The sequence below is a fragment of the Chelon labrosus genome (assembly GCF_963514085.1).
Source record: "Chelon labrosus genome assembly, chromosome: 8".
NCBI classification, from domain to species: Eukaryota; Metazoa; Chordata; class Actinopteri; order Mugiliformes; family Mugilidae; genus Chelon; species Chelon labrosus.
The window spans coordinates 10,404,430-10,416,428 of record NC_140358.1 but is presented as its reverse complement, the minus strand read 5'-3'; the positions used below and the strand labels follow the sequence as shown (position 1 = coordinate 10,416,428).

Below are 11,999 nucleotides of genomic sequence, written 5' to 3'. Positions count from 1 at the left end.
GTCAACTCTTTCGGCATCCCCTCTGGATCACACAAGGTCACGTTTTGCTCCCTTCTGGCACATTAATCTTAACATCCTACCTGATTTCAAACCAGATCAGCAATTTAAATCTCTTGTAGTCTGTAGACCAACCAGAGATAACTTCCACATTACATCAGTGAAGTTGTTTTATGAGCAAAAATGCCAAATATGTCCTCATTTCAGCCTCCCATGTGTGAGCACTTGCTGTTTTTCTTACTCTTATGTGACAGGAAAATTAAAATCTTTATCTTTTTTTTACTGTGAGTTGAATGAAACGAGCAAATCAAAAATACTGCCTTTGGCTTTAGGCTTTAGGAATCTGTGATAGACATTTTTCAATATGATTTTATAGACCAAACAATTAATTAGTTAACTGAAATTGAGTTGCTGCCTCACAAAACTGTCTTGTCTCACAGTCTCTGTCATCATACTGCCCCCATCAAAGAAAGCTTTTAGCAAAAGGTCAAACTAAAATGTCAAATTTGATCTGATGCACTCTGGGCAGTAACGTTGACTCAGGTCGTCCATTTTTATAGGCCTTAGCTCAGCATAGACACAGTCCTGTTAACAGGGATCGCAGCCTGACCGCTACACTGTGCATTTCATCACAAACACGGCCACAGGGAAGCGGCACCTGCTTTCTGACTGCCTCTCACTGACCCCACTAAAATACTTAAAGGAAGGAGGAACCGCAAAAAAATATGTTGACAAACAGCCAGAGAATTAAAAAAAAAAAAAGGTAGAGAGCGAAAAATAAAGAGTGAGGATGGAGAGGGGTGATTTAGATAGAGCCTGTAAGTGTTGAAACCTGTTCTTACTCTCAGTAGCTCTCTTTCTCTTTTCCAGCCTGTGTTACTGTGTACCAGTAATATTGGAAGAGCTCCGGTGTGGGTTTTTTGTTTTTTTATGTCCGCATTTGTTTTTGTTTTTTTCTTTTTATAAGTAGAAATCCTTTTCCTTTAAAAATGTCACCCTCAGATGTGTTAATGAAAACACTCTCATGTATAAACATAAAAATGGGTGCAAAATACTATTCCATTTATTGGTCTGTCATCTTTTTTTCTACGCAGATGAATAAAGACTTCTAAAAGGAAAAACAGTTTCATGGGTTCTCTTTGTGTGTGTGTGTGTGAGAGTGTGTGTGCGTGTGGAGTTCATCAAATCGGAAACAAAGGCTGGAGACATCAAATAATGCACTGTGGTGCCTTGGAAAAAAAAACTAAAAATCAATGGGAAGCTCAGATTATTAATATGATTTATGACGAGATGGAGCAGACCTCGTTAAATCACACACAGTGGATGAATACATCAGCCCCTACGCGCTCCGATTCAATCTGAAAGAATCAGCCGACCCAAAGTATACACACATACCCTGAGAAGTTTGTGTTTCAGAAAGCGACATGAGAAAGCGTATGTGTGTATTTGTACGGACTTGTTTGAGCTCCTGCGTTGGGGTGAAGACATGCCTTTCATTCTAAGTGAGTGCTAATGCTTGTGTAAGAATGGATCAATATAACGAACGGGGAGTGTATAAGTGTCCGTCTTCGAGTAACTGCTTGTGATGGGTGTTTGTGAAGGAGGGCGTTCAAAAGAAATATACTGTGTGCAGCTAGAAATGGTTTGTTGCTTGAGATGAAGACAGAGAAGTGACTTCATAAGATTATCTGAAGGATGTGTGATTACACCGATCAGGCATAACATTATGACCACTGACAGGAGAAGTAAATAACATTGAGCGTCTTGTGACAATTCAATGTTCTGCTGGAAAACTTTTGGACTCGGCATTCATGTGGATGTTACTTAGACATGTACCACCCACCTAGACCAGACCAGACACCCCCACCCCATAGCAATGACACTCCTTGATGGCAGCAGCCATCCCCAACAGGATGCAGCCTGACACAGACACACACACAAAAACGGTTTAGGAACAACTCAAAAAACATGAAGAACAGCACAAGGTGTTGACCTGGCCTCCAAATTCACTAGATCCCAAACTGATCAAGTATCTGTGGGATGATCCACAGAGGCCCCTCCCCTCAACCCATAGGACCCAAAGACTCCCACTAACAACATTCTGTTGCCAGATACCACAGGACACCCTCAGAAGGCCCATGTCCATTCTCTGATGAGTCACAACTGTTTTGGAGGCACAAGGGAGACCAACACAATATTAGGCAGGTGTTCATAATGTTATGCCTGATCAGTGTCTATTTGTGAGTGTGTGGCAATGCACACTATAAATGTAATGAAACTGCATCTCCACGTTTCTGCTCTTAACAACAATGCCCTGAGTTCTTATGAGTCATTACAGGGGCCTTGCACTGCCGCAGTCCATCATCATGCGTCATTCCCTGCAGCTTAATTATTCAAACTCACATTACACCCAACCAAAAGATGTATGCTCAGAGACTATGGTACATATCTGTTGAGTCTGAAAACGTATTCTTACGCGGCAACAAATGGAATGAAAGTGGAGGCTTCCATTATGTTACATCTCCTACTATGTCATCAGTGCGAAATCATTACTCTGGGAGAGTTGTGCTTAAATTATTAAACACGTTAGAGATATCAAACTCATTTATGGTTTGCGCATGCAAGAACAACAGTAGTGCGTCGAGTTTCAGTGCCTTCCATTTTAATTCAGTTCGTTTCTAAATGCGTGGCCTCTATTTCTTTAACAAATGAGCTCAACCCACTGATGTGCAATAAAATGGTCGGTTGCATTTTAAAGTCCGTGCTCAGTATTTTCTTCACCACAGTGCTGTTAAGAATGATTTAAAGCTGCATCGCAAGGTAAAAGTGTCTGCCGGTGTTTGCATGCATTATAAGCTTATTTAGTAAAAGGTCAGTGTATTCCTCTTAATGCGCACCTTTTGGGGAAATGAATGTATGCGTGCACAGTCAACCCAATCTATTCCGCACCATAATCTTCTTGCACAGTTAGTTTGGGTACAAATGTCCCTACAAATTGTAGGTATTATTTACAGAAGTGAAAATTAAATACAAAGGCATGTAAGGATTGGTTGAGACTTCGGATAAACCGGATTTGGTTCTCAAATCAGGGTTTTAGGACAGTTTATTTGCAAGCGATCAGATTTAGGTGTCCAGAGATCACAAACTGACCTACATGGGTTGCCTGATAATGACACTGGCATTGCTATCTATGTACCTACACTGGTGACACTGCTTTAAATTGAACAGGAGCCTCCCCTCAAAGTGCCATCAGATTTTTATTTTGGCGTCTTTCCACAGACTGTTTTCCGTATTGTAGTAACAGGTTGGATTGTGTTTAGCGCTTCCATCACTATTGTTTATTGAATGTCATGTTGAGATGAAAAGATGTTTTCAGTTCCGATTTAAGTCTAGACCACGACTGGAATCACATTTCAAGCCACGTCCAAATCTGGCTTGGATATGATTAGCAAAAATTGAATTTGACATGGTTTTTGGTGTCTGGCTGATCTAAAATCAATGTGGATACAGTCTGGACATGCCAAATAAACAGATTTGGTTGCTGATTGAGTTTTCAGTCAACAGCGTAGCACAGAAACACAAACAGATGCAGCATATGAACATGACAGAGGCAGGACTCACAAAAAGAAGGTATACTCTACATCAGGAATCATGTGTGTGTGTGTATATATATATATATATATATATATATACACATACACATACACACACACATTATTATCCAATGGCACACGATCTACCCGTACAATCTTCGCCATCTACCGGTCAATCGCAATCAACATATTGGGCACCCCTGCTCTACATGAACATCCACACACTTGTCTTATAATAACACAAATCAAAACCATTTGAGTTTAATTCCTGCAAAAAAAAAAAAACAAAAAAAAAAAAAAAAAACACGTTGATGTCATGTTATTTGAACGGCTTTTGATTGTTGCCTTTTCCTTGCAGTCGCTGCAGCCCTGGACTCCAAATACCACCTTTCTTCTTACTATTTTTACTTTTTGACACTCTACTTCAGCTGAACTTGAAACTATTTTTCACAGACTTGTATAGATAAACCTAAAACCTCACCCCAGCTGTGGAACCACCTCAAGATGCACGTATGAATTTTCACTCAGTTTTTAGAGGCTGTTATGGTTGGACAACACTTGTATACCTTTGAATGACAGGGGAATGACGATCTCGAAGGACCACAGCCGAGTCGGATAACAAACACTGAAATGTCTGTTCTTATACAGACACACTGCAAGAAACCAATGAAATACCTCAGAGGAATAAAGTGATATAACAGCAACAACAAAACATTAAGCTCCGGTTGTCTGGGTTCTTTTGTTGTAGTGGATGGAGAGGACATCAGTGGAATAAACAAGGCAGAGAGCAAACTAAGGCAGCCTCAGGGGGATTATGACGACACCAACTGTATGAATTAAGCTGTCTATCAGAGAGAGACACTTTGGTGTCACTGCAAAACCCTTCTAGCGGGAAGAAAAAAAAATATTCCCAGAAAAGTTCTGCCATAGCCACGCTGAAAGCATGCACAAAGATAACCAAATTGCTCTCGTACTGCAATTGTCCTATTCAATTTCTCAGTCTTGTGTTTTTTTTTATCTTTTGGTTTCGCTTAATTATGAGCCTGTATACTGCTGGATTTTTCATAACTTTGCTGTTAGAAAAAAAGAGCAACTGAAATTGAAGAGAATTAAAGGCATTTATAACTTTAAGTAGTCTTTGTGTTATGCAGCTCATTATCTGTCCAAGACTGACATTAAGTGAATAATTAATGGATGTCTACTCCTCACATGATAAACCATCAGGCATTCAGTTTCATCTCCAGCCGACATGAGCAAACTGTGAAGAGAAACAACTCTGGCTGTGAAGCGCTCCAGGCGGCCGTCTCCTCCTGGATGCGGTCTTGCAGAGCTCTCAGCCGCCACTCTCGGTCGGCTTAATGCCCACCTCTCCGGGGCTACACCCCGGACCACACAAAGACCTCAGCACTTGTAGTTATGGCAACTTGTGATTTCTCTGGAGCACTGACTCTCAACCTTTCTTCCGCAGCTAGGCAGACACATCTCTCTCTCAAAAAAAAAAAAAAAAGAATTCCAAGAGCACTGTAAATTATTCATTACCTGGTTGAAAATGCCACAGAGTGGATTGCAATCATACCAGAGGTGTAGCACGCACAATCTGCTGCTGAGCTTTACATTCATTTTAAGGTAACTGTCAGGTGCCAGGCTGTGCAATACAAATCCTTTAAAACAGACGTTAAGAAAAACATCAACAGATATTTTGAAAAATAGCGGAATAACAACCATTAACCAGAACTGTTAATCTATCATAAACTAGGGATAATAAGGCATTATAATATGATATTTTAATATTACTCCTTTGGTCAACTATCAGATTAATCAAAGAAATAATCCACATATTAATCGATAACTGAAATAAAAATTTGGTTGCAGCCCCCCTCTGCCAAATAAAAATGATCATAATCCTCCATCTATAAAACAACCCAGGTAATAAAAGCATAAAATGCTTCATGAAAAGAAAATATGCAAACAAACACAATCTGTTGGCTGACGCTAGGTTATTGCAGACATACAGAGTTTCATCGCCGCAGTAAGGAGGTAAGGAGATGAGCTAACAAAGTGGTGGCTTTTCATTGGATTCATAAGCACAAGCAGAATACAATAATGCGCAAAGATTAATAACACGTCCTGCGTGCATGCAGGTAAAAGGTTCGCTCATAAATGTGCAGACCACAAACCCATCACATGATGTTGATCTTCAGAAGACGCCACAAGAAGACGGTGTAATAAATCTTTTCACTGCTTGGCGTTACCATGATTGAGGTGTCCTCTGTTTCCCAATACATCACAGCGTCCTTGATTTTTTTTTTTTTTCTTTTTGAAAAGCAAATTCACCCACGGTTAGCTTTCTGATTACCTGACGTCAGGAACCAAACATGAAATTTAGTTTTACGGATAAACATTCTTTATTTTCAATCATGATGATGATCAAAAAAAAAAATATATGTGTTAAAAGCAAACTGACCAAATAAATATCTGTAGATAGATAGATAGATACTTTATTAATCCCGAGGGAAATTCAAGCATGTACTCATGCACTAAAATTGGGGACAGGGGCTTTACAAAACAAAATGTTAGAACAATTCAAATAAATTAGAACAGTTCAAATAAAATGGTTCAAGATGAAGCTCATTTTATGTGTAGCTTGGATGATATAAGTCTGGTAACGTTTTGATGTGAAAAGTAGTAAATACGCATTTAAAAGCAAGATTTAAGAAATGTTCATGAGCAAAGTCATAAAAGTCAGTACTTAGTATTTCCCCTCTGGCACATATCACATTTTGTAGCAGCTTCTTTTCTTGATTTAGGAATTTTCATCCACTCTTCCTTGCAGAAATCTTCAAGCCCAGAGATATTTTTAGATGGACTTGCACACACAGCATTTTCAAGATCTCCCCACAGATTTTCTGTAATGTTTAGGTCAGGCTCCGCGAGGGCCCCCATCGAAAGCTTTAGCTTGTGTTTCTTTTAAGCGGTTCACAGTGGATTTTGAGGTCTGCTTCAGATCAGTGTCCTGTTATAGAAACCACCCTCTTTCCAATTTAACTTTCTTGACTGACTGCATGACATTTGCACCCAGAGTCTACTAATATTTACTGGCATCTGTCCTATCCTTCTGTGCATGCCATTCTGCCTCCCAAAAAGCTCAAAGAATAAACTGTCCACCCCCGCAGTTAACAGTTAAATGCTGCTCCTTGGTGATTGCAGCCCAATTTTAACTTCATCTGTTCACAGGAGGTTTGCCTTTCTGAGCAGCAGAGGAGCAGTTTTTTTATTGGAAAGTTTCTTGGTGTGCCAGATATTGTCTTGACTTCCGCAGCTCCCCTCAGCTGCCATTTCTTAATTGCATATCAGACAGTAGAATTGCAAGTTTGGATATCTGTGGACTTAACCTGCTCAGTTGACATTAATTGGCTCCATTCTACATTTATCATTCAGTTGCTCAGCAGAGCCAATGGTTATTAAGTGGCAACACTTTTTTCATGGTTTGAAGAGTGAGAGAAGCCCTTATAATTAAATTGCTGCTATCAGCATGGTGAATTTGGTAGTGGGAACCAAAGTCCAAAGACGGTGACTCGTTGCAGTAAGAGTTTGGGGATCTTTATGCTTCTGACATATGTCAATCAACTGTATCAACAAGTCCCATTGGCTGTCACCTCAAAGTTGAGATTATTTTACCTTGGTACCCACCCAGTTCATGCCACTAAAGAGTGTTTAGCATGTCATCCCTACATTCATTCATTCATTCATTCATCTTCTGTAACCGCTTATTCCTGTTAAGGGTCGCTGGGTCTGCTGGAGCCAAAGTTCAAAACCTTTGGCCACAACTGTCCTGCACTAAATGATTGATCAACGTGTCTCTCAGTCCAGCTCTGACCATGTCTGATTGTTCCACCCATGGACAATGGCAACAACAGGATAAGTGGATAAATAGCTCCTATAAATAGTCTTGTCATTTCCTAAGCTCTGATAATGCAGCAGGGCTGACAGCATGTACATCAGGCACCACTTCACAACAACGCCTGATAGATCGCAATTACAAGACAGTAATTGTGTGCGGTGTGTGCCGTGTCTACTCTCTGTACTTTCCACATGTGCGTGTGTAATTATGTGACAAAAGCAGCAGCATCGATGAGGACGTGTGAGCAGACAATGATCCTCCTTATATCTGCTGGTGGAGGGAAAGAGGACTTAGGGTTACTTTAAAGTCCATTTTGGAGGTTACAATGATACATCCTTTGTACTTTGTTCACTAAGCAATAATTACAAAGATGAGAGAAAATAGAGGCTTATTGCAGGGCTGCATTATACTTTATTATTCAAATAACACTGCCTACAATGAGGATAATCTTCCCCCAATGTGTTTTTAATTTCCATATCTAATTTTTCTCATTCACTCTTGTGTGTCTCAGTTTTACTGAGAAGTATTTGCACCGACGGTTCGGTGAAACAGTCCAGAATTCTAATCCAAAAGTATAAATAAAAAACATCAATCATTAAAGGTTGATAAACTCAACAACTTAGGTATTCATCAGGTGATCGGGGCCATAATTGGGTGCATTTTTTAAATTTATTTATTATTTTTTTTTAGAACTGCTCAAGCATTTCGGCTCGAGCAGCCAAGGAGCCAAGAACTCTGGACGCACAGCCAGAGTCTCAATGTCAGCCTGATTACTTGTCTGGCACTAATGCCAATCTTTAAAAAGTCAACACGATTATTGTCATAAAGAGCAGCGAATGCACACAGTTATGGTGTTATGGGAGTGCATTAAGCGAGACAGCACAGAACTCACACAGAGAGACTAACAAGTTTCTCTTGCAAACTAATCGATAGCCCTGCACATATTCAGTTGTCTATTTTGAATGTCAAATAGCCTTCAAATGAGGCGCTCCCTGGATCGCACACAAGCATCTTGAATCCCTTGATTTAAAGACTGACGCAGCATTGACTGACAGCGGTTTGAATCTCTTCTCTATTGATCGTCTCTATTTCACATCTTCTGATCAATTACGCCCGCACTTTTCCACATTTCCAGCCAAGGTTCGAATCGAGCCTTTATCGTTCCCACACTATGGAATAGCTCACCCCTCACTTTCAGGTCTCACTCATCTATCAACCCTTTCTATACTTCCATTTCCTGAGTGGCAGACACTGGATGGATGAAGCCTGACTGGTCATTTATTGTCTGATGGGCTGTTTGAGGGGTCATGATGCCTGCTTAATCGCGTCAGACAATCCCTTTCTTGTAGTTCGAGAAACTCTACAGTCCATTTACCCACATGGATGCTGTCCAAAGATCCATAATAACATGTTGTGAGGTTACCAAGCAAGTATTTCAAATGTTGTAGCGAAAAGTCTTTTCTGAGATATAAACTTACCTCAGAAGTCCATATTAATCATTTTTCTTCTACATTGTTTAATGCTGCATTTCTCCATTTTTCTAAACACTGTTGTGAATAAACAAAACCGAACATGATCAAGGATGTCAGTCCTCGCCGTACAGAAAGTCTAATTAAAACTACTTGAATATGTCATTGTGAAATCTATTGTTTCTCATATGAGATCTGTCATTAAATTGTGGATTATTTGCTGATTTTGTAACTTCATTTTAATTAAACCAAATCTAAACTAATAAAACACACACATATAGTATGTTTTTCTGTTTGTCTGTGGCTTATTTAGTCAACTATTTTATAGTTAAAGAAAAACAATAAAACTATTTATTTTAGCTTTCATTATGTAATTCTAGTTCATACTTCTTTAAAGCGTTATTGTTATTATTCATAAACTGCTGTAACGTGTGGTTGTGGAAGAGGCCTTTGTGTGTCCTTCCCCTGCTTGGGTTGGTTTTGTCCAGATGCTCTGCAAAGTACACCGAACCCTTTATCTCTCAACCACCCTTAAGAAAAAGGTTAAATTCCTGGTGAGCTTTGACACTCACAATTTATCTTTACCGCAGAGAGATCCAGCTGCATTAACAGCTTCCCATTCAGCGCAGGTACCATCTGCACATCAGCCCTGGGCCTACTAGGAGTCAAAACTTCACAGAACAAACAAGACATTTGAACGCAGCACTTGCCTTGATGACAAAAGCTCTGATGGGCCAAGTGCTGATGATCAAGCTGACTCCTTTTCTCTTTTACTCCCTCATACACTCCATCTCCCACATTGGCCCAATCAGGCTAATGAGGCTCGCACTTCCTCCATCCCTTCCTGCTTGCTAAAGTGGCGATTGATTGGAGGGGAGGGAAGGCTTTTAACAAGGGAGGGGTGGGAGAGAAATAATTAGCAGGAATGAGCTTTTCTGCAAACTCTTTCAATTTGGCTTTTCTTTTGCTGTTTATTTACTGACCCGGACAACATTAGGGATTAACTCTCCAAGGGTATGTTAACGTCTCATTGTCAGGGTGCAAATCAATCTGAGGCTGTAAACTGAGGCTCGTTCGTCTCGCTCCTCTCGGGTCACAGCCCTGTGATGGTGTCCAAGTGGAAGCAAGAGATGAGGGGGAGGGAGTAGATGGAAGAAAAAAAAACAAAAAACAGAAAACACAGCAGTGAAGCATTTCTTCCATCTTCTCGCTCAAATTGAGACACAAACTGGACAATGGAGCATCCCGCGGAAACTCGACGCACTGAACCTTGAAAGCTAAAAATTTTCTCTACACAGAGAGCATTAATATCGCTGCTCAAATGACCAGTAAAGTGGTCTTTCTGACAGTTGTACCGTAATTAACTTGGACAGATCTGGACTGGAAAAAGTAGAGCAGCACCGCTGTCTAAATTCACGCTGCAGCCAATTCACAGAGCCACTGAAGCCTCCTAACTTCACCCATGGCAAAGACACAGACACATGAGGACAGAGTGGACATAACAACACAAGACTTAAGTTAGGACAAGACAAGGATTGGGGGTGCGCATGTTAAAAAACGTCAAAAAAAAAGCACGGAGACTAGAAAAGAATAGCAAATATGTCAGTCACAATCACTGTTCTGAAGCTACTTTTAAAAATGAATCTGAATCATACAGAGCCTGATTACTCACAGGGATAAAGCTCAGATCTTTTAAAGCCTAAAGATATCAAACACGCCCACATCCTTTCATTTATTTTACCATAAAAAATGAGCCACTTCAAGAAGGCGTGTAATAGTAATTTTCTATTCATTTGATATGTCTTTTAATCACATGGAGGACTTAGAGAAAATCCTCAAAACAAATACCCGGAGCTTAGATATTAGCTTCCTCCAGAAGGAATATTACTGAACAGGGAGCAGGGTAATTATAGCATGCATCTCTCCTTAGCGACAGGCTACTATGCAAACATTAAAGATTTAAGTTTAGATTAACACAAGTACGTCTATAAAGAAACTTTCTAATATACAGAGCGTCCATAACATCCAGCCTGCAGCCACAGAAGACAAATATATATTAAAGGACATGCATGATTTAGACTGTAGTTGTGAACACACATTAAAGTGTGTAATTTCAGTGTCTTCAGATGTGTTCGTCACTGCTCTCTGTATGATTGTGAATCAAAGATGACACCCAGTGGCTCCGCAGCAGTGCTTTAATGCATCCTAAAGCATTTGCAAGCATCAAAATGTTCCACTCTACCAAACAGACGGTATGATTTGTACCGCTGGCCAGAGCCTGCAGAGCATGTATCAGTCGATTAAACTAAATAATTAATCAGCAAGGATTTTTAATTTACTGAATCAGTTAATCAGTGAAAAAAATCCAACAGTGTACTAGGCCCCGGCTCTAAAACGGAAAGTATTCCTAGCTTTTCTTTGTCTGACATGATTATAAACTCAATATCTTTGGGGTTTGAACTGCTGAGTGGATTAAACAAACATTTTCTTTCTGCCGCAGCATCAACTAATATCCTGCTATCTGTTTCATTACCTTGATCATTTTGCCTTTTTGTCCACCTCTAAACCGCCATCCCTTTGCATCTAAGCAGGTCCTCCATTCTTCGCGTCATTCCCAGACACTTGATCTTTGTCTGGTCCCCTGCTCAGCTCACTCTGGGAATTTATTGGGCTTTAGAGTCCAGATTACCGGTTAATTACTGTTGGTTTCAACTGCTTTAAATTCATCTGAGAACTCGTGTTTCTCTATAAACATGATTTCACCTAAAATATAATTACCTTAAAAAAAGACAAAATAATATATACATTTGTTGTTAAGATAAGTTTCACCTCACTAAGCTCATCATTAGTAGAAGCATAAATCTATTTTTAGATTTTTATTTGATTAATTTATCTGGGAAAGTACTAATCCTTTTTATAATGGCAGCCAGCAAAAGGTTTGCTCCACATTAAAATAACACCATCATAGGGGTCACTCTGCGGTCCTGTTACTTTTTATATTTAAAATACATGTTGCTAGTGCTTTTAGTAGATTAGTCA

General features: G+C 39.8%; 1 protein-coding gene across 2 annotated transcripts in view; it reads right to left on the bottom strand.

Annotated features, from left to right (window-relative positions):
* Window positions 1-11,999, bottom strand: part of macrod1 (mono-ADP ribosylhydrolase 1) — a 109,730-nt gene that overhangs the window by 86,280 nt on the left and 11,451 nt on the right. The window lies entirely within an intron of this gene.